The 21,350-nt window shown below is 38.8% G+C and overlaps 1 long non-coding RNA gene and 1 pseudogene across 1 annotated transcript; one reads left to right on the top strand and one right to left on the bottom strand.

Annotated features, from left to right (window-relative positions):
• Nucleotides 1-2,345: 2,345 nt before the first annotated feature.
• LOC115897684 lies at nucleotides 2,346-5,657 on the top strand. Its single transcript, XR_004057456.1, has 3 exons — nucleotides 2,346-3,845; nucleotides 4,440-4,534; nucleotides 5,348-5,657. It is a non-coding gene; the product is annotated as an uncharacterized LOC115897684 (long non-coding RNA).
• Nucleotides 5,658-13,465: 7,808 nt separating this feature from the next.
• On the bottom strand, nucleotides 13,466-14,814 carry LOC104660089 (annotated as a pseudogene).
• Between the last annotated feature and the right edge of the window lie 6,536 nt (nucleotides 14,815-21,350).

Raw genomic sequence — 21,350 nt, 5'->3', positions numbered from 1 at the left:
TCCTGAGTAGTTGGGATTACAGGCATGTCCCACCATGCCCGGCTAATTTTTTGTGTCTTTAGCAGAGATGGGGTTTCACCGTGTTGGCCAGGCTGGTCTCAAACTCCTGAGCTCATGAGCTGCCTGCCTCAGCCTCCCAAAGTGCTGGGATTACAGGCATGAGTCACTGTGTATCTTTCTCGTGTGTGTACTTATAGAAAACTAGGGGTGATGATTCTGATTGGCCATTGGGAGCTTCTCTCAGGCTGAGGAAGGGGGTGAGAAGCAGCAGGAGACTTTTCTGATTTTGGAGGGAGGGGTTTATGTGCTTACAATAATTATTCCAATTGTCACTAGGCAGGGCCACTCTGAGGAACTGGTAAATGGAGGTTCCATGAGGCTCGGGAGTATCTGTGGTGAATATTTTGCTTCCAGAATGAGTGCACTCCCCAAACAAAAATTAGAAAATGAGCTTTATTAGAATCATCTTGTGTGCCTCTGAAACCACGGGATGAATTGTTCAGTGCTTAAGAATTTGTAAACTACATTTCACAGAACACATGTCCTCATGTGGTACTCCCAGCAACCATAATGGAAAGTTTAGTCATTATTCCTGTTTGACAGTCGAGGAAACTGAGAGCCAGGGAGTTGCATGATTACTCAAAGTTACACAGCAAAGTAAGTGTCAGAGCAAAGTAAGCATCAGGGCAGGGGAGGACATGGATTGCTTAACTCTAAGTTCTGATGTATTTCATTTGTTTTGTATTTCCATTTATTGCCCCATCTGGCCCCTTGTCCAGTCGGAACCTCTCACTATTTCTGTCTATGGGGCAGGAAAAAGCCAGAACTTTGGTCCAGAGTCTTCATTAAGACTTTTGACTGAATGTGGAGTGAAGGTTCTGGACCTCCCTGACACTACGATGAGGATCCTCATCTGTGCTGTCTGCCTCGCCCAGGGCCTTGCCTTTCCCATTAACACCAGGCCTTCCTTAGTCTTCACAAACGTGGGCCAAAGTATATAAACATTCTAAAATCAGCAGTTGATGAGGATGTTTATTCATTCAACAGATGTTTGCAGAGCTCCACACTAGACACTGTGCCAGGCACTGGGAATCCAAGTGGTGCCTACCCTCATGAGCTTATGAACGCATCGTGCCCATCATCTGATATGAAGAACTATCTGTATCAAATAATTAAGAATTACTTGATAATAATTTGATGTTAATAGGAAACATAGGAAACATAATTACAAATGGGGAGACTAACTATGAAGGAAGAGAGTACTGTGTTAAAGCAGCATATATCAAAGAGAGCTGAATGAGGGGGAAGAGAGAAGGTAGGCACAATGTGCTCCACTTGCTCTCCAGGTCACAGCAACCTCTTCTAGTTGCTCTGATCCCTAGAGAGCCACAGTGGGTTCCCTTGCCCTCTGACTTTTGTGTGGGTTTAGCCAATGGGAGACACCAGCGGGAGATCAGAGAGTAGAAGGGGAGGGGTGGAAGTGTTTCTAGCCCGGGCTCCTCCCCGTTGGGCTACAGTTTAGCAGTGTTGTGTTCCTTTTCTGGAGGTCACAGCTGCTGTCAGGAGACCCCTCTCCTACAGTCGCATTGTCCTCCTCTTGTGCCTTCAGACCCAGGGGTGGCAACAGGGTCCAGCTGAGGGTGCTTCTCCAGCCCTTGCTTGTCTCCATTGACCCTGTCCAGACGCTGTTACATGCCCCTTCATTAAACTCCCTTCACTCGCCCTCTTGGAGTATGCTGTCTGTTTCTTGCTGGGACTGTGATCAATACTAACAGCTACCCTGAGGAAGTGACTTTTGGTTGAAAATTATCCGAGAGAAGAATTTGGGAGAGGGGAAGAGAGTGTACTAGGTAATGAAGAACACTGTTGGCTGGAGTGAGCAGGACACATTTGAGAAATGAGAATGTGGCTGAGTATAGAGTAGAAGGGCCAGAGCGGTAGAGATGAGACTTGAGAGATAGGTCAGGGCCCAGATCCTAGGTATACAGCTGTGCAAGCTGTGCACTGCACAACTTCAAGCGGAGCTCCACACAAACTGTGAGACAAATGGAGGCCCTGCAGGGGCCAGACCTTGTTGGATCTTATGAGCCATGCTAAGGATTTGGATCTAGATTCTAAGAGCAATAAAAAACCACTGAAGAATTTTAAGAAGGGTGGGATGGGAGGGGGTAGAGAGAGAGAGAGAGAGGAAATCAAATTTGCATTAAAAAAATACCACTCAGCTTCTGTTCATTCAGGACAGAAGGCTCTGTGAGGAGAACTGCTTAAGAAGTCAGTGTTGTTGACCAAGTGAAAGAAAATGGTGGCTTGGACAGGGATAGCAGTGAAATGGAGGGAAATAGATCAACTTAAATATTTCAAAAGCAAAACAGTGTACTTGCTGGCAAATTGGATGTAGAAGGTAAGAGGGACAGAGGTGTTGTGGGTGACTCCAGATGAATTCTGTTAGCTGGTTAGATGATGGAAACCCTCTTGAGCTTGGAGAACCAAGTCAGGATCAGTTCAGGGGCAAGGCTGTGACATTGGTTGCCTTGAGGTATCCAAGGGAGTCTTCAAATTCTGAAACGCTGCTGGGAGCATAACTGAGGCAAGGACTGGAAACTGCTGGATTTAGCAACTTGGAGATCATTGGTAGCCTTGGTTTTTTTTTGGTGGAGCAAAGAGTCAGATTGGGGTGGTCTGAGGACTGAGTGAGAGGTGAGCAGATGTTGTCAGTGTGGCTGGACACCATTTTTGAGACACTTGGCTGCAACAGGGAGGAGAGAGGCTGGGTGCTAGTTGACTGATGAGGATGTGGTGAGAGAGGTTGTTTTTTTCTTTAATGGGAGTACATTCTTCATGAAAATTCAATGGAAATATAGAGCTTGCATGTTCAAAAGAGAAAAAGGATCACTGAAAGTAAAGATTCCTGAGAAGGAGGGGATGATGGCATCCAAAAATAGGTAAGAGAACTTGCCTCAGATTGCTTTGATTGAACTTCTTTATTATAGGAGAGGGAAAGGAAGAGAGAATGCACGTGGATGTGGGTGGATTGTAGCTCTGAATGTGTGACTCTGAAGGACTTTCCAGATGGTGATTCCTATTGTCTATATGAAACATGAGACATCATCTAGACATCACCTGCTGAGACTGAGGGGTGAATATGAGTGGATGTGAGCATGCATGTGCATGCACAAGTGTGTATGTGTGTGTCTGAGCTCCCATGCTCATCCAGAGTTTTAAAAGAAGCCTAGAAGATTTGACATAATATAGTATTAAGTAGAAAGTTGAAATTGATAGGACCAGGAGTCAGTTCCAATCCAGAGCCAGGCTTATGGGCAGGGTATCAGCATTTATCGAAGAGAACAGAGGAGGCTGGGGCTCCTTGAGCGTGGTTTCCATCTTTTCTCTTGCACCCCACCTGCTCCTTAGGGACAGCAGATGAGGAGAGAAAAACCTAAGGATATACTTAAAATGTTACTGTGATATTTATAGTGTTGTGATGAAAATAGAAAATCTGTGGATGTGGCTTAAGTGTGGGGAAAAGAAATTGATCACTCAGGGATCCTGTGCTTCTCTGAAAAGCTGATCTGTGAAGAATTCCTTGTTAAGATGTTAACACATGGATAAGTGATGTAAATATTTCAAGACCACAAGTTGAAGGGTTAGGACTTGAATTAAGAAGGCAAGTTCATACCTGTATATAACAGTGGGATGTTTTTAATAATATGTGCCATCTGTTGGAGAGGTATTACATACTTATTGCCAAGAAGAATCTAACTCCCCGGTCCTGATGCTTCCATGAAGAAATGTTAGCTCTACTCCTTAGGAGGAAACAGCACTGGAGAGACACTGTTGATTCCAAGGTAAAATGTTAGGAAGCCCCCTTGTCTGCAGGCTATTGCCCCGTCTCTTGTCTGTCTCTACTGGCTCCAAAGCTAATCTTTTAGACTCCGTTTTTTTTCTGTATTTCACTTGCGCAGATCATGAAAAGGAGAGGGGGTGATTTATAGCCCCCCCTCAAACCAACCCAGCCACAATTAAGGGCCTGTTAGTGCCAGGCTTGGATTTTCATACATCATCTTATTTAATCTTAAAACACCTTGCAAGGCAAGTGTTTTTAATTCCAACTTATCTCATTTAATCCTTACGACAACCTTATGGGATCTATGCTATTAACCTTAATTTAGAAACAAAGAAACTGAGGCTTAGAGATGTTAAGTAAATGAAGTCACTCTGTGGGTGAGTGGCTGGTTTCAACCCGGTGTTTTGTTAAAGGCAAACAAAGCCCAGGCTCCTTCTCTATGCCACACTGTAGCTGCCAGGGACGCATTTTTCAAGGCCAAGTCTCAACTGAAGTTGTGAGATTTGGCGGGTCTGGAAGACCTCACTGGAGGTTGTGATTAAAGTTAGAATCCAGTTCTGTACCTGTAATGATGACTTCTCCTGCCTCTCCACAGCCCCTCCTGCACAGCCCCAAACCCTTGGAGGTGGTTATTGAATGGAGCAAGACCTATGCTTTGACAGTGCAGATCACAATCACACTCATTCAGAAGTGAGTTAAGACCCCTACCTACCCTGCTTTTCTTGCTTCAGCCTGGTATATCTTCCTTAGGAAACTGGCACATACCTAGAGCCCCCTTTGTGCAGAACTCAGTGACGAAGGCCATGGGGATCTATGAAAGCAATGGGAGACACAGTGGCTGCTTTGCTCAGCTTTATTTCGGGACTTTGTGTGCATTTGAAACTAACATATTTTTCCAACAACACAAGCCCCTCCCAGGTTTTCCTCCATTTGCTGACAAATAACTTCCTCAAGAACAAAGACTGGGACCCAGACCCGAGTTTTTGGCTTGGCCTAAGTTGGGCCCCCAAATGCCCTGTGGTCTCCTCTCCTCACTTCCCTTTTATTTCTGCGGCCTGGAGAAGGATTTGAGCTCAGTGCAATCAGGAGCCTGCTTGGCTCAGGGCCACTGGGATTTGGACCCAGTTTCCTTCTGCAATCTCTCTTGTAACTCTCCAATTGGAATTCATTTAAATTGTCTCTATGTTGTACTGCCTTGCTTCAAAAGACTTGTTCCACTGTGGAATAAAAAGAGTTTTCATAAAATGTAAAGGCTTATGCAAATCGTGTCCTCTCACTACCATTTCTTCCTTCTTAACCTAATCCCTGCTGCCCTTGGCTGAAGTTCAGAGGCTTTAGAGTGGCCAGAGAGGAGCAGGAATCTGAAAGCAACTATGACCTGGATCACTGCTTACTGAGCACTTACTCTGTGCCAGAAATGGTGCCAAGCTTGTTACTTCATTATCTCATTTTCCTTCTCAATACCCTTAGGGTAAGATGTTATTAATATTCTTATTTTAATAGAGATATTAAGTAACTTGCTCAAGAATACGTAGCTTCTGAAAGGGCTACGTTCTCCTGCTGGCAGAACTGGAAATCCAAGGCCTGTGAGTGCTGTGCTTTCCAGTGAGATGTCTCCTTAGCCAAGAACAAGGATAATGGGGCTTGAGAGTAGAGGAACAACAACAACAAAAAGAAAATATGAATCACCATGATGGGACTTCCTCAAAGAGGCACAAGACTCAAGACCATATCCTGGGTGGTGAAAAGGTATGAACTCTGTGGTCAGAAAACTGGGTTCAAATGTTGCTTCTGGCACTTAGAACTGTGCAATTGCAGGTAAGATATTCAACCTGTTTTAGCCCATTATTATTGCCATATTGCCATTGTTGCAATAATAATAATAACAACAATAATTTCCAACAAATCTTACTATCTAGTTTATTTTTCATCTTGTATTTTTTATTTCTGGTGTATATATGAACGTACGGCACTTGGGAAATGCTGCCAAAATGATAGATATTATTCGTAATTCAATCGTTTATTCAACAAGTATTTATTGAGTGACTACATAGTTATTTTATTGATTTTTACCCCACAGTTACAGTGCTTACAGCTTAAGAACATTTCAAGTACCTGCAAGAATGTTAGAAACTTAAAATTAAATTATTAATTCCAAGATAGAAAGCAAAATTTAATAAATGCTCAATTGAGTGTCTATTAAACTAACATTATGTCAACCAGTTAACCGTTGACAATGCAATGCTTTTATAATTATATATAAATAATAAATATAATAGAGTTTACACCACAAAAACAAAACAAATTTAACTTGTTGATGGATACTTTTTTAAGTTTTAAGATAAAACCATGACTGTCAAATAAATATACAAAGTGAACATATGTCAAATATTTTATTTAACTTATTAATTCATGAGGACATCAGTAAGATGTTACAAGTAGTTCAAAGGAGAATTCAAAGAGCAGAGCTATATGTAGGTCATGAAATGAATTTACAAATAAATGCAAAATTGGCTTTTTCCATAATTGTTGGAGTGGAGTGGGAATCAACTGTTCCTCCACCAGACAGAACTAATTTGCATGTTTATAGACAAAAATTGTTTGCTTTGTTATCATTTTATTTTTATAACTTACAGAGTCATAAAATAGCTCAAAGATATGAGAGGTCTAAACCATATAGCATTAGGTAAGCCAAAGTGGTATAGTCTAGACAACGCATAGTTTTCCAATAAAAACATCCAGTAATCTCTTTGGTAGCTTTTAGTGCATTTCAAAGTCTTTCATAATTTTTTCTAACTATCTCCTTCCCCCCCTTGTGATTACATAATCTCAAAGAAAGACTTCTTGATCACAAAATAAGGCTGATTTCAATTAGGTTTAGCCTGATTGTTTACATAGATGCAGCAAGGATGTTAATTAGCATATCGTTTCTCTTAAGTTTGCCAATCTTTGCAAATCTTGAGCTATATAGTACTGAGCAACAACTAATGCCACAAAATTAACTTATGTCTGGGAGTTTTCATAAAAATCTCAGATGGGTTTAAAAGCCTCTACTATTTACTATCTTGAGGCTAGGAAATCAATTCCAAGAAACTCTCTATACCAAATTTCACCTGCAGTAACCTATGAATTTGGGTGAAATCCGTTTTTCTTACGGTCCCTGAATATTCTAAAGTTACTGGTCTACTAGAAAATGACCTTTCTAACCCTCTGAAAGCTAGGGACTCTGTCAGCCAGGAACCAGGCCAGCTTTCCTGGGAGGGCTTTGGAGGCACTGATTCTCTAAGTATAACCAATTTCTGTTTCTTAAAGCAAACTGGTGGGCATATCTGATTAAATGAGCACCATTCTCAGATATGACACTTCAGACAAGGCCTTGATTTCACTATCAATTTGTTTAATTATATTCTGGTGAAAAGCAGGACCAATTCCTACCAAAATTATGCAAATAGCTATATTGCCATGAAAAGTAAGGAGGTTCTTTAAGAGTTTCTGAATTCTGGGAACTGAATGAGAATCAGATATTTCAAATCTGTTTCTTGAAAAAAAAAAAAATTTTTTTTGAGACAGTTTTACTCTGTCACCCAGGCTGGATTACAGTGGTGCAGTCCCGGCTCACTGCAACCTCCGTCTCCTGGGTTCAAGCAGTTCTCTGCCTCAGCCTCCTGAGTAGCTGGGATTCTAGGCACCTGCCACAATGCCCAGCTAATTTTTGTATTTTTAGTAGAGAGGAGGTTTCACCATCTCAGCCAGGCTGGTCTTGAACTCCTGACCTCATGATCCACCCACCTTGGTCTTCCAAAGTGCTGGGATTACAGGCATGAGCCACTGTGCCCGGCCCCCGCTCAAAAAGAATATTTTTAATTGTACTTTAAGTTCTAGGGTACATGTGCACAACACATGTTTCTTCAATACCTATTTATTGAGAGTTTTTAACATGAAGGGGTGTTGAATTTTATTGAAAGCCTTTTCTGCATCTATTGAGATAATCATGTGGTTTTTGGTTTTGGTTCTGTTTATGTGGTGAATCATGTTTATTAATTTGTGTATGTTGAACCAACCTTGCATCCCAGGAATAAAGCTTACTTGATTGTGGTGGATAAGCTTTTTGATGAGCTGCTAGATTTGGTTTGCCAGTATTTTGCTGAGGATTTTTGCATCAATATTCATCAAAGATACTGGCATGAAGTTTTCTTTTTTTGTTGTGTCTCTGCCAGGTTTTGGAATCAGGGTGAGGCTGGACTCATAGAATAAGTTAGAAAGGAGTCCCTCCTCCACAATTGTTTGAAATAGTTTTAGTAGGAATGGTACCAGCTCTTCTTTGTAGAATCTGGTAGAATTCAGTTGTGAATTCATCTGGTCCTGGGCTTTTTTTGGTTGGTGGGCTATTACTGACTCAATTTCAGAGCTCATTATTGGTCTGTTCAGGGATTTAATATCTTTCTGGCTCAGTCTTGGGAGGATGTATGTGTCCAGGAATGTATCCATTTCTTCTAGATTTTCTAGTTTATGTGCATAGAAGTGTTCATAATATTCTCTGATGATTATTGTATTTCTGTGGACTCAGTGGCAATATCCCCTTTCTCATTTCTGATTGTATTTATTTGGATCTTCTCTCTTTTCTCCTTTATTAGTGTGTTAGTGGTCTATCTATTCTATTAATTTTTTCAAAAAAACAGCTCCTGGATTCGTTGATCTTTGAATGATTTTCTGCATCTCAGTCTTCTTCAGTTTAGATTTGATTTTGGTTATTGCTTGTCTTCTGCTAGCTTTCAGATTGGTTTGCTCTTTGTTCTCTAGTTCTTTTAGTTATGATGTTAGGTTGTTAAATAGAGATCTTCCTAACTCTTTGAGGTGGGCTTTTAGTGCTATAAATTTCCCTCTTAATACTGCCTTAGTTGTGTCCCAGAGATTCTGGTATGTTGCATCTTTGTTCTCATTAGTTTCAAAGAACTTCTTGATTTCTGCTTTAATTTCATTATTTACCCAAATGTCATTCAGGGGCAGTTTTTCAATTTCCATGTAATTGTATGGTTGTGAGTGAATTTCTTAGTCTTGATTTCTAATTTGATTGTATTGTGGTCTGAGAAGTTGTTTGTTGTGATTTCAGTTCTTTTGCATTTGCTGAGGAGTGTTTTACTTCCAATTATGTAATCTATTTTAGAGTATGTGCCATGTGATGATGTGAAGAATATATATTCTGTTGTTTTGGGGAGTTCTGTTGATGTCTGTCAGGTCCATTTCATCCAGTGCTGAGCTCAGGTCCTGAATATTTTTGTTAATTTTCTGTCTCAATAATATGTCAAATATTGTTGGTGATGTGTTAAAGTCTCCCACTATTATTGTGTGGAAGTCTAAGTCGCTTTGAAGGCCTCTAAGAGCTTGCTTTATGAATCTGGCTACTACTGTGTTAGGTGCATATATATTGAGGATAGTTAGGTATTCTTGTTGAACTGAACCCTTTACCATTATGTAATGCCCTTCTTTGTCTTTTTTTTTTTTTTTTATCTTTGTTGGTTTAAAGTCTGTTTTGTCTGAAACTAGGACTGCAACCCATGTCTTTTTCTGTTTTCCATTTGCTTGGTAGATTTGTTTCCATCCCTTTATTTTTAGCCTGTGTTGTCATTGCATGTGAGGTGGGTCTCTTGAAGACAGCATACCAATGGGTCTTGGTTCTTTATCCAGCTTGCCATTTATGTCTTTTCATTGGGGCATTTAGCCCATTTACATTCAAGGTTATTATTGATATGTGTGGATTTGATCTTGTCATCATGATGTTAGCTGGTTACTCTGCAGACTTGTTTATGTGGTTACTTTATAGTATCACTAGTCTGTGTACTTCAGTGTGTTTTTGTAGTGGCTTGTAAGAGTCTTTCTATATTCAGTGCTTCCTTCAGGAGCTCTTGTAAGGTAGGTCTGGTGGTAATAAATTCCCTCAACATTTGCTTGTCCCTCAGCATTTGCTTGTATAGGAAATATAGTGATTTTTGTACATTAATTTGGTATCCTGAGACTTTACTAAAGTTGTTTAAAAACTTTACTGAAGTTGTTAACGAATCTTATTTCTTCTTGCTTATGAAGCTTTATTTGACTGGATGTGAAATTCTTGGTTGGAATTCTTTCTTTGGGAATGCTGAATATTGGCCTCCAGTTTCTTCTGGTTTGTAGGTTTCTATTGAAAGGTCCCACCATTAGTCTGATAGGCTTCCTTTTGTAGGTGACCTGACCTTTCTCTCCAGCTGCCTTTAACAATTTTTCTTTTATTTCAGCCTTGGAGAATCTGATGATTATGTATCTTGGGGATGATCTTTTTGTGAAGTATCTTAGGGGGTTTTCTGCATTACCTGAATTTAAACATTGGCCTCTCTAGCTAGGTTGGGGAGGTTCTCATGAATGATATCCTGAAATATGTTTTTCAAGCTGCTTACACTCTCCCTATTTCTTTAAGGGACACAAATGAGTCATAGATTTGATCTCTTTACATAATTTCATGTTTATTGGAGGTTTTGTTTATTCCCTTTCATTCTTTTTTCTCTATTTTTGTCTGATTGTCTATTATCAGAAAGCCAGTCTTCAAGCACTGAGATTCTTTTCTCTACTTGATCTATTCTGCTATTAACACTTGTGATTGCATTATGAAATTATTGTAGTGTGTTTTTCAGCTCTGTCAAGTAAGTTACATTCTTTTCTATACTGGCTATTTTATCTGTCAGCTACTGCATTGTTTTATCATAATTCTTAGCTTCCTTGGATTAGGTTTCAATGTACTCCTGTAGCTCAATGATCTTCATTCCTGTCCATATTCTGAATTCTATTTCTGCTATTTCAATCATCTCAGCCTGGTTCAAAACCCTTACTAGAGAGGTGATGTGGTTGTTTAGAGGAAAGAAGACACTCTGGCTTTTTTAGTTGTCAGGGTTCTTGTGTTGATTCTTTCTCATCTTTGTGGGCTTATATTCTTTCCATCTTTGAGGTTGCTGACCTTTGGATTTTTGTTCTTTCCTTTATCCTATTTGATGACTTTGAGGGTTTGATTTTGGTGTAAGGTGGATTCAGCCAACTGGCTTTGTTTCTGGAAGATTTTAGGTGGCCAACACTCAGATCCTAACTTTGAGATTGCACACTGTAACTCTGGGGGACTTGTATTGGGCCCCAAATTTGTTCTCTGGCTCCTTGAGGTTAGGAATCTACTTTGTTGGTGGGGGGTGGGGAGCGAGGTGCTCTGACACTGCTGGTCACTGCACTCTAATGGGTGGTGTCAGCCAAAGCATTTCTTAGTGCAGTGACAGCAGGATCCTTCCTCATTCACACATGCCAGCAGCATCAGTAGTGGCAGCTGTGGCAGGGTGCTCATGGTGCCGGGGTGCCTGCCTCCCTGCAGGCATTCACCACAGTGGCAGAGGCAATGCAGCTGTTGAGGACCCTGCTGGCCAATGTGTGAGCAGTCACACTGGTGGTGGTTTTGGCTTGGGGTAGGACACTGGTGGGCACAGGTCTGTGTGACTTCTCTGTGCTCTGTAAGTAGGAATTGTCTAAAATCTGTTTCATTTCAGTTTACAAAAGCAGAGTTTACTTACTTGTCATGGGTTAAAGAAGTGTGAGAAGAGAGGGAAATGGCTTTCTTATAGACTCAGAAAACAGAACATTAAAACAAAAACAACAATATTCCAGATAATCCCAATAAAATTTCCCTTATCAGTATATTCAGTCCTATAATTAATTCCTGTTCCTCTGGATCTTGGGTTAGCAATCTCATGAAGCTGTCTGCTTCTCAACTAAAAAGAGTTCTAGAAATCATGCCTTAGCCCATAGGTGCAGTCTGAAAGTTGTGTAAGTTATGTTACATCAAAAGACTGTACCCAAGAGTCTATTCTTTGAAATGTCAATAGTTTGAAGTACCTAGTATAGTCCTTTTCCAGGAAGCTTTATTTAAGACATAAACTCTGGTCTTCACTTTATAGCATCACCTCAGGGATGTATTAGAGTAAAACAAAAACCATTTGTAGGTAACAAAGACATATGGCTGTGGTTAATTTCTTCCTTTTTTTCTTTTTTTAAGTGCTGTTTTGCTTTTAATGAAGGTAGATACAAAATGCATCAATGCAAAAGAATGTTTTATGTACTCATTAACATAGTGAGTAATGTAAATTACATTTTGATAATGCAAAATACAGTATGTTTGTTAGGCCTCAAAAAAGAAACTACAGAGTTAGCTGCAACTTAAGGTAACTAGAAAGGCTCCTTAAGTTGTTTTTACCCACCACCTTTATTATAATAGTTCTAAATTATATCTGGGGAGGGGATTAAAAAATAATACAAAGCTCTTTTCAGCTGTGGTTCAAAGAACTCTAGTGAAGCTGTATGGCAGTGACATTGTGGGACCATGAAGTTTCCCCAGAAGTATTTCTAATAACGTAGACAGTTAAGAAGCTTAATAGTTTCAAAGTCTGGAAAGCAGCAAAAATATCTTAGAGAATTTAAAAACATTATAAACCCCTCTTCTCTCTTCCAGAGACATTTTAAAGCATGGACATAACTTTAAGGATATTGAAAAAACATCAGTAGTTTTCATAAAGCTTCAATGAACGCCCCAAGGCACAAGTGTTGAAAACGGTCTGTTTACAAAAATGTCACTGTGTTGTACTTTTGGAGGTACAGGTATACTGTACTTGCGGTGAGAGGACAACTTTATTCCTAGTTAAAAGCACCAGATGTGTCAAGCTCAGCTTCCATTTACACAGGAGGCACCCCAAATCCCTACGATAGTGAATGGTTCAAGTACTAGACCACATTTCCAACATCTTACCTGTTTGCTTAGTTGGTACTGAGGTTCTTTTAAACCCTGTAGGTCTGTAGAATATTTTGAAAGGCCAGAACTACCCTGAAAATAGTCTTGAAATCATACAGAGCCTTTCTAAAAGAGCTCACTGGATACTTTAATAGCATTTACATAAAGAAATAAAGACGATAGCTGAGTTTCTTTCAAGTGAAGATGAAAAATAATGTAGAACTAGCATGTAGGCTAAAATGTTTGGTAGTCGATGTCCAAAATTGCCAAGCTTGTTAATATATATTTTTGGTAATTGCTATTGGCCAGGTTAATTTTTTGTGTAAAATATACAATACGTTAACAGAACAGAAAAATCATTATGTTAGACCACTAACAGAAGAAAACCCACAGCAAGAGAAGCATCTATAGGGCAATTAAAAGTTGGGGAAGTTTACTACCTTTAGAATACATCAATACACTCGATTACAGAAATATTTCATTTTTAAGACTAGAGTGCTTTAATGTACTTTTAGTAACAACCCAATCTAAGGAGACTTGGAGGCTTGTGAAAAAGACCGGTCCACCAAGATGCTGCATTTCTAATGTAGGATGGATTAATACTTCTGTAAGAAGGAAGGAACTGAATCACCTCAGCATTGCTAAATGGCGTTTTTCTTTTAAACAGTAACTCAATCTCATGACTCACTTCACTTCACTAGTACAAAATTAGGCAGGAGAAGAACTAAGTTCACTGGTCAGACCCAGAAACAATGATTTGGCAACCTGTAGTCATTCAGCTCATGATGTGTGATGATCGTCAGAAAGCTGCTCAACTCTTGCTGTCCATTCCTTCACATCTGCAGAGGAATTTGATGTAACCACTTCTCTTTATCAACTTGAAGCTACATACAGGCAAAAAGGTCACAAACTGCAGGGTGGCTGAAATGGTCTAGGAGGAAGTTATGTTCCTCCTATAGAGGTGAATTAAGTAATACTTCCTGGGCCTTCTTGCCAAGCAGCCACTTGTCTTCAGCAGAGGATAACTGGCTGAGGTTGCCTATCTTCTGTCCTGGCAGAACCCAGTCAGCTGTGTTAAACGGACACCAGGAAGTGGTCATGGGGCTTTTAAGCTTTGGTTTGCCAGCTCTGTCTTCCTTGGGACTTCCTTCTTTGTATGGCGGCCAGATAAGCCACTCTGACAAAGAGCTGTTCTTTATGACTTGGAAGGAATCAGAAATTCTAAAAGGAACCATTACCTTTAGTGCCTTTGTTCTGTTACTTGTTTTCTAGAAGGACAGAGCCACATATTCAGGGAATCTTTATGCTTCTCAGGCTCAGGTTTTTGTTCCTCAGGCATCACAGTTTTATCTTTTCCTTCTTTCTTCAGAAGCCACTTGCACAGAGCTTCCTTCTCACAGTTCTCGCCACACACACACTCTGCAAAGCTTGTGCAGGGCTCATTGGCTTTGCACATCTCCTCTACCTTACATGGATCCTGATGCTTCTGGACAAGCCAATCTTCAGTAACCATGCTGAGGTGGACAATGGTTTCTTGGCCTCCAAGTGGTCATTCAGGCACTTCAGATTGCCCAGGTTTCCAATCTCCACCCCCTTGGACTTGTTGCCCTGACAGTTGGTATGGGAGTTGGTCTTGACAAGTCAATCATTCACATTGTAGGACTGGCACAAGTGCTTAAACTTCTCATTGGTTTCACGACTGCCATTCTCAAGCTTTTCCAGCTTCTGGGGTTCCTAGGGAGTCACCAACCAATCTGATAGGTCTGTCCCATCTTGATCAGGAAGCTCTTGATCTTCAGTTTCAATGGAGAAAGAACTGGTAGTGGAATGGCTATTACACTTTTGATAACTTGGTTTTTCAGGAACTTCCTGTTGCTGACTCTTGAGGAGCCAGTTTTCTAAGCCCTTTAGGTTTTCCCAGACATTACTGAAGAAATTGCAGGCTCTGATAGAAGTCAGACTATTCTCCAAGGTCTGCTTTTGGGTGAGCCAGTCCAGACAACCACTGGCAGGTTTGCTTCCAAGGAGCCATTTGCTGAGAGGGACAGCTGTGAGGCTGGATTCTGCTCTTGCATTGTGATATAGCCTCTTTTCTCCAGGAAAGGCTCAATATTTGATGAACTAGCATGAGCCATCAAGTGCTCAGGAATTTGAATGGTTTTGAGAGACCCAAATGTGGTGACAGTCTGATGCAGAGCAGTTGTGTCTGCTTCAAAGAGTAGGATGGTTGAATATTCAGGCTTAAGGGTCAAACTGCCCAGTCTCTCCAGGCACACAGAGACTTGATTGGCTAGATCTTTGTTTTGGGTACACTCTAATCAATTATTCTTAATTATAGTCACCCTACTGTGCTATCAAATGCTAGAACTTATTCCTATTATCTAACTGTATTTTTGTATCCATTAGCCAACCTCTTTTTATCTCCTCTTTCCACTCTTCTTGGCCTCTGGCAACCATCATTCCACTGTCTACTGCTATGAGATCTACTTTTTTCGCTCTCATGTATGAGTGAGAACATGGAATATTTGTCTTTCTGTGCCTGGGCTATTTTGCTTAACATAATGTCTTCCAGCTCCATCCATGTTGCTTCAAATGACAGAATTTTATTATTTCTTATGGCTGAGTAATATCCCATTGTGTATATGTACCACATTTTCTTTATCCATTCATCTGTTGATGGACACTTACCTTGCTTCCAAACTTTGGTTAGTGTGAATAGTGCTGCAATAAACACAGTAGTGCAGATATCTCTTTGATATACTGATTTCCTTTCTTGTGAACATATACCAAGCAGTGGAATTACTGGCTCATATGGTAGTTTTATTTTTAGTTTTTTGAGCAGTCTCCATACTGTTTTCCATAATGGTTATACTGGTTTACATTCCCAGCAACAATGTGTATGTATGAGTTCCCCTTTCTTCATATCATCTCCAGCATTTGTTATTTTTTGTCTTTGATAACAGTCATTCTAACTGGGATGAGATGATATCTTATTGTAGTTTTAATTTGCACTTCTCTGATGATTAGTGTTGTTGAACATTTCTTCATACACCTACTGGCTGTTTGTATGTCTTCTTTTGAGAGATGTCTATTCAGCACATTTTAAAATCTGTCTATTTTTAAATCTGATTTGTTTGCTAAGTTGTCTGAGTTCCGTGTATATTCTGAATATTAATCCCTTGTCAAGTGAATAGTTTGCAAATATTTTCTCCCATTCTGCAAGTTCTCTTTTCACTCTGTTGTTTTCTTTGCTATGCAGAATCTTTTTAGTTTGATATAATTCCATTTGTCTATTTTTACTTTTGTTGCTTGTGCTTTTGATGTATTTTCCATAAAATTTTTGTACACATCAATGTCTCAAAACATTTCCCCCATGTTTTCTTCTAGTAGTTTCATAGTTTTGCATCTTACATGTACATCTTTAATCAATTTTGAGTTGATTTATTGTAGATGGATTATTGAGAGACAGGAGTCTAGTTTCATTTTTCTGTGTATAGATACTCAGTTTTCTCAGCACCATTTACTGAAGAGGCTATCTTTTTCCCACTGAATGTTCTCAGCACCTTTGTTGAAAATCAGTCGGTTGTAAATACATGGATTTATTTCTGGGATCTCTATTTTGTTCCATATGTATCTTTTTATGCCACACCATGCCCTTTTGGTTACTATAGCTTTGTAGTGTATTTTGAAGTCAAGTAGCATGTTGCCTCCAGTTTTGTTCTTTTTGCTCAGGATTGCTTTGGCTATTTGGGGTCTTTTGTGGTTCCATATAAATTTTAAAATTGCCTTTTATATTTCTGTAAACAATGCCATTGGAATTTTGAAGGAGATTGCATTGAATCTGTAGAATACTTTTGGTAGCATGGTCATTTTCACAACATTAATCCTTCCAGTCCATGAACATGGTACGTTTTTCAATTTGTATTCTCTTTAATATCTTCCATTGATGTTTTCTACTTTTCCTTATAGAGATAGTTCACCTCCTTGGTTAAATTTATTTCTGGATATTTTAATTTTTTAATAGCTATTTTTAAATGTGACTGCATTCTTAATTTCTTTCTCAGCTGGTTTGCTGTTGGTGTATAGAAATGTGACTGATTTCATATGTTGATTTTGTATCCTGAAACTTTCCTGAATTTGTTTATTAGTTCTAAGAGGTTTTCTTGGTGAAACTTTCAGGGTTTTCTATATGTAAAATTATGTTGTTTGCAAACAGGATCATTTTACTTCTTTCTTTTCAATTAAAGTGCCTGTTATTTTTTTCTCTTGCCTAGTTGCCCTGGACTTTCACTACTATGATGAATATTTTTTTTCTCTTGCCTAATTGCATTAGGACTTTCATTACTAGGATGAAGTGGGCATCCTTGTCTTGTTCTAGGTCTTAGAGGAAAAGCTTTCAGCTTTTCCCCATTCTGTACAGCTATGGGCTTGTCATATATGACCTTTATTGTGTTGAGGTATGATCCTTCTATAACTAGTTTGTTGAGAGTTTTTTTTTTTTTAATCGTGAAGGTATGTTGAAGGTCATCAAATGTGTTTTTTACATCTAATTGAGATGATCAGTTTTTGTCCTTCATTCTATTCATGTGATGTATCACATTTATTGATTTGTGTATGTTGAATCATCCATGCATCCCTGGGTTAAATCCCACTTGATCAGGGTGGATGATTTTTTAATGTGCTGGTAGTTTTTTTTTTGAGAATTTCTGCATCTGTGTTCATCAGGGATATTGGCCTATAGTTTTCTTTTCTGATTGTATATCTGTCTGGTTTTGGTATCATGATAATGCTGACCTCATACATTGAGTTTGAACTAATTCTCTCCTCTTCAATTTTCTGCAAGAGTTTGAGAAGAATTAGTATTAGTTCTTTAAATGTTTAGTAGAATTCAGCAGTGAGGCCATCAGGTCCTGGGCTTGCTTTCATGGGAGACTTTTTATTACTGATCAATCTCATTACTTTTAATTGATCTGTTCAAGTTTTCTATTTCTTCTTGGTTCAGTCTTGGTAGGTTGTTTGTGACCCAGAATTTATCCATTTCTGCTAGGTTTTCCAATTCGTTGACATATAGTTGTTCATATAGTCTCAAGTTATCCTTTGTTATTTCTGTGGTGTCAGTTGTGAGGTCTTCTCTTTCATTCCTGATTTTATTTATTTGGGTCTTTTCTCTTTTTTTTTTTTTTTTTGAGACGGAGTCTCGCTCTGTCGCCCGGGCTGGAGTACAGTGGCCAGATCTCACCTCACTGCAAGTTCTGCCTCCCGGGTTTACGCCATTCTCCTGCCTCAGCCTCCGGAGTAGCTGGGACTACAGGCGCCCACCACCTCGCCCGGGTAATTTTTTTGTATTTTTAGTAGAGATGGGGTTTCACCGTGTTAGCCAGGATGGTCTCGATCTCCTGACCTCGTGATCCGCCCGTCTCTTTTTTTCTTGGATAGTCTAGCTAATGGATTGTTGATTTTATTTATTTTTCAAGAAATTAACTTTTCATTTTATTGATCTTGTGTATTTTTTGTCTCAATTTTGTTCACTTCTCCTCTGATTTTTATTATTTCTTTTCTTCTACTAACTTTGGGTTTGCTTTGTTTTTGCTTTTCTGCTTCCTTGAGATGTAGATTAGCTTGTTTATTTGAAATCTATGGCATTTACTGCTATAAACTTCCCTCTTAATACTGCTTTTGCTATATTCCATAGGCTTTGGTATGTTGTGTTTCTATTTTCATGATTCATGAAATTTTAAAATTTCCTTCTTAATTTCTTCATTGGCTCATCTGTCTAGTTGGTCCTCTTGCTTACATTCTTCTATTTTATATTTTTAAACATACTCCATAGGTAAGATTGATGTATATCTCCAGTTGAGAATTAATGATCTAGAATCCTCTAGATTCAAATTAAAGAAGTAAGGTTTTGGCTAAGTTAGCATTTCAAATAATAACTGAGTTTACAACTAATAATACTATACGCTATACTGCTGTTGTCGAATATCAGGCAAAACATTGCCAGGATACTAATAAATACAGAAAAACTGGAAAGAAACCATTTCTTAAGAGTTTTGATCAGTGTTTTCCCTGAGGTGAAAACATAGGCTAAAAAAGTAAGAACATTGACAAATCCTCAGGGACTTCCCACAAATCATACAATTTCTGAAGTATTCATTTAACTTATACAGATTTCATCTGGGGCAGGCTGAATGTCTCTTCTGATATCTCTTCCCATGAAACTCACATCAAACAAACCCACTTATTTCTAATACTTCTCTTTTTATAAAATAAAAGAGAAAACCTTGTCATTTTTTTTTCCCAGGAGCTTTCTGGGAAATCTCAAAGATGGTTTCAGGTGTTAAAAATATCTTGGAAGTTTTATGGTTTTTTTCTACATTTAGGATCCTATATGGGGAAGGCAAAATTTTTAAAAGTTGTCAGAAAAGTGTAGACACTTGCTTAAGAGAGGCTATGGATACCTAAGAAGCAATATTTGGTTACCTATTTAATTAAAGTGACAATAAAACATTTAAAAATGTATACTAACAGCAATGGAGTTAGAAAAAACTCTTATCTCTTTCATAAATGAGGATTTTTTTCTCTGTAAATAACCAAAGACATTATAAAGTCATCGTAAAAGACAGAAAATTATTCTGGTAAGACACAGAATGTTTCCTCTCTAGGCAGAAAGAATTCTTCACTTTAATTTTGTAAAGTAAGCATAGTATTCTTCACAGAAAGTGAAGAATTACCATTCATATTGTAAACAAAGGCATTCATCAGTAAACTAGGGAAGCAAACCCATCAAAATAGAATGAACTTTCCTAAGATTTTAACACATTTCATCACTTCTTTTCAGACTGAGCTATCATCCACAAAGGTCAAGCTGAATCCACATTCCAAGTGGGGTCTTTCCTTATGCTCTTTCGTATTCTGGGACAAACTGACACACGACATAAGGACCAATCTCAGGTCCAAAAGATCAAAACAAATTTTTAAAATAATTCTATCACATTACTTATATAAACATGCAATTTGTTCATCACTGCTATTCTCAAATTAGACAATAAACCAATATTTTAAAAATTCTCAGCTCTAATTTCTAATATGATATCGATAGTTATAATCTACATACATAGATAACCTTTGAGATCTGTAACAAGTCCCAAAGGTGTAAAATGGTTTGGAGACCAAAAATTTGAGGACAGCTGCTCTTTTTCCATGAAATATCAAAACACAGATACAGTTGGATCTCCCTGTCACTATTGCTTCTTAGTGGCAACCACTTATTAATCATAACTTTTAAACAAAGTAACTAACTTCTCATTTACAGAGAAAAGTGAGTGTGGGATGGATAATTGAGAACTTCCTGCAATACACAAGCATTACAGCAAACTAGAAAAGCTTGAAACAATTTTCTACAGCCATGCACGTCTCTTTTACATATTCTTAAAGTGGCAAAAGTGAACATGTTCATTAATATTACTCATAGATATAGCCCCTCTAGAGCTTATAATTAATTTATTATATGGTACAGTAGTCTATCTTGCTTAGAAATTATGTGGATATTCTCTATATATCTAATAAATAACTCAATTTAATACCAGTTCAAGGTTTTTCTGCTACCTAAGGATCTTGGAAATTATCTTTAAGTTGGCAGGCTACGAAACATAATTATTCTTGAAATAAAGTTTTGGAAATCATGAATCAATTTTGTTGGACACAAATTTATATTATGTACAAATAATGTTTGTGTGTTTGATCAGTAACCTGATAACTATAGGACAAAGCAAAGCCAAGTAGAATAAAATGTATGCTTCTATTATACTCAACACAGATAAATCAGAGAAGACATAACTGTTTTATTAAACCAAACATATTAAACTACAAGTGCTCCTTGATTTATGATGGAGTTATGTCCTAATAAACCCATTGTAAATGGAAAGTACTATAAGCCAAAAACACTTCCAATGTATGATACTTTCTTTTTTCTTTCTTTCTTTCTTTTGAGACAGGGTCTTGCTGTGTTGCCCAGGCTGAGTGCAGTGGTGCAATCATCTCACTGCAGCCTTGACCTCCTGGGCTCAGTGGATCCTCCCACCTTAGCCTCCTGAGTAGCTGGGACTGCAGGCACATGCCACCATGCCTGGCTAATTTTTGTATTTTTTGTAGATATGGGGCTTGTCCATATTGCTCAGGCTAGTTTTGAGCTCTAGGGCTCAAACAATCTGCCCACCTTGGCCTCCCAAACTGCTGGGATTACAGGCATGAGCCACAGCACTCAGCCAATATTTTCAATTTGAGATGAGTTTATTTGGATGTAACTCCATTGAAACTGAGGAATGTACTGAATGAATATCACTTTTGTACCATTGTAAAGTTGAAAAATCCCAAATCAAACCATGGTAAATCAGGAACTGTCTGTAGCCTTATTTGCCAAAGATTTGCTGTAATTATGTGAACTTGGGCAGGGTGCAGTGACTCACACCTATAATCTCAGTGTTTTGGGAGGCCAAAAGAGAAGGATGGCTTGAGCTCAGGTGTTCAAGTCTGCAGAGAGCTATGATTATGTCACTGAACTCCAACCTGGGTGACAGAATGGGACCCTGTCTCTCAAAGAAAAAAAAAAAAAAAGATGGAAGGTGGTCAGGTTGGCTCCTGCCTGTAATCCTAGCACTTTGGGAAGTTGAGGCAGGAGGATGGCTTGAGGCCAGGAGTTCGAGAGCAGCCTAAGCAACA

The sequence above is a fragment of the Rhinopithecus roxellana genome, chromosome 5 (assembly GCF_007565055.1).
Source record: "Rhinopithecus roxellana isolate Shanxi Qingling chromosome 5, ASM756505v1, whole genome shotgun sequence".
Lineage (NCBI taxonomy): Eukaryota > Metazoa > Chordata > Mammalia > Primates > Cercopithecidae > Rhinopithecus > Rhinopithecus roxellana.
This window is presented reverse-complemented; position numbering and strand designations above follow the sequence as displayed.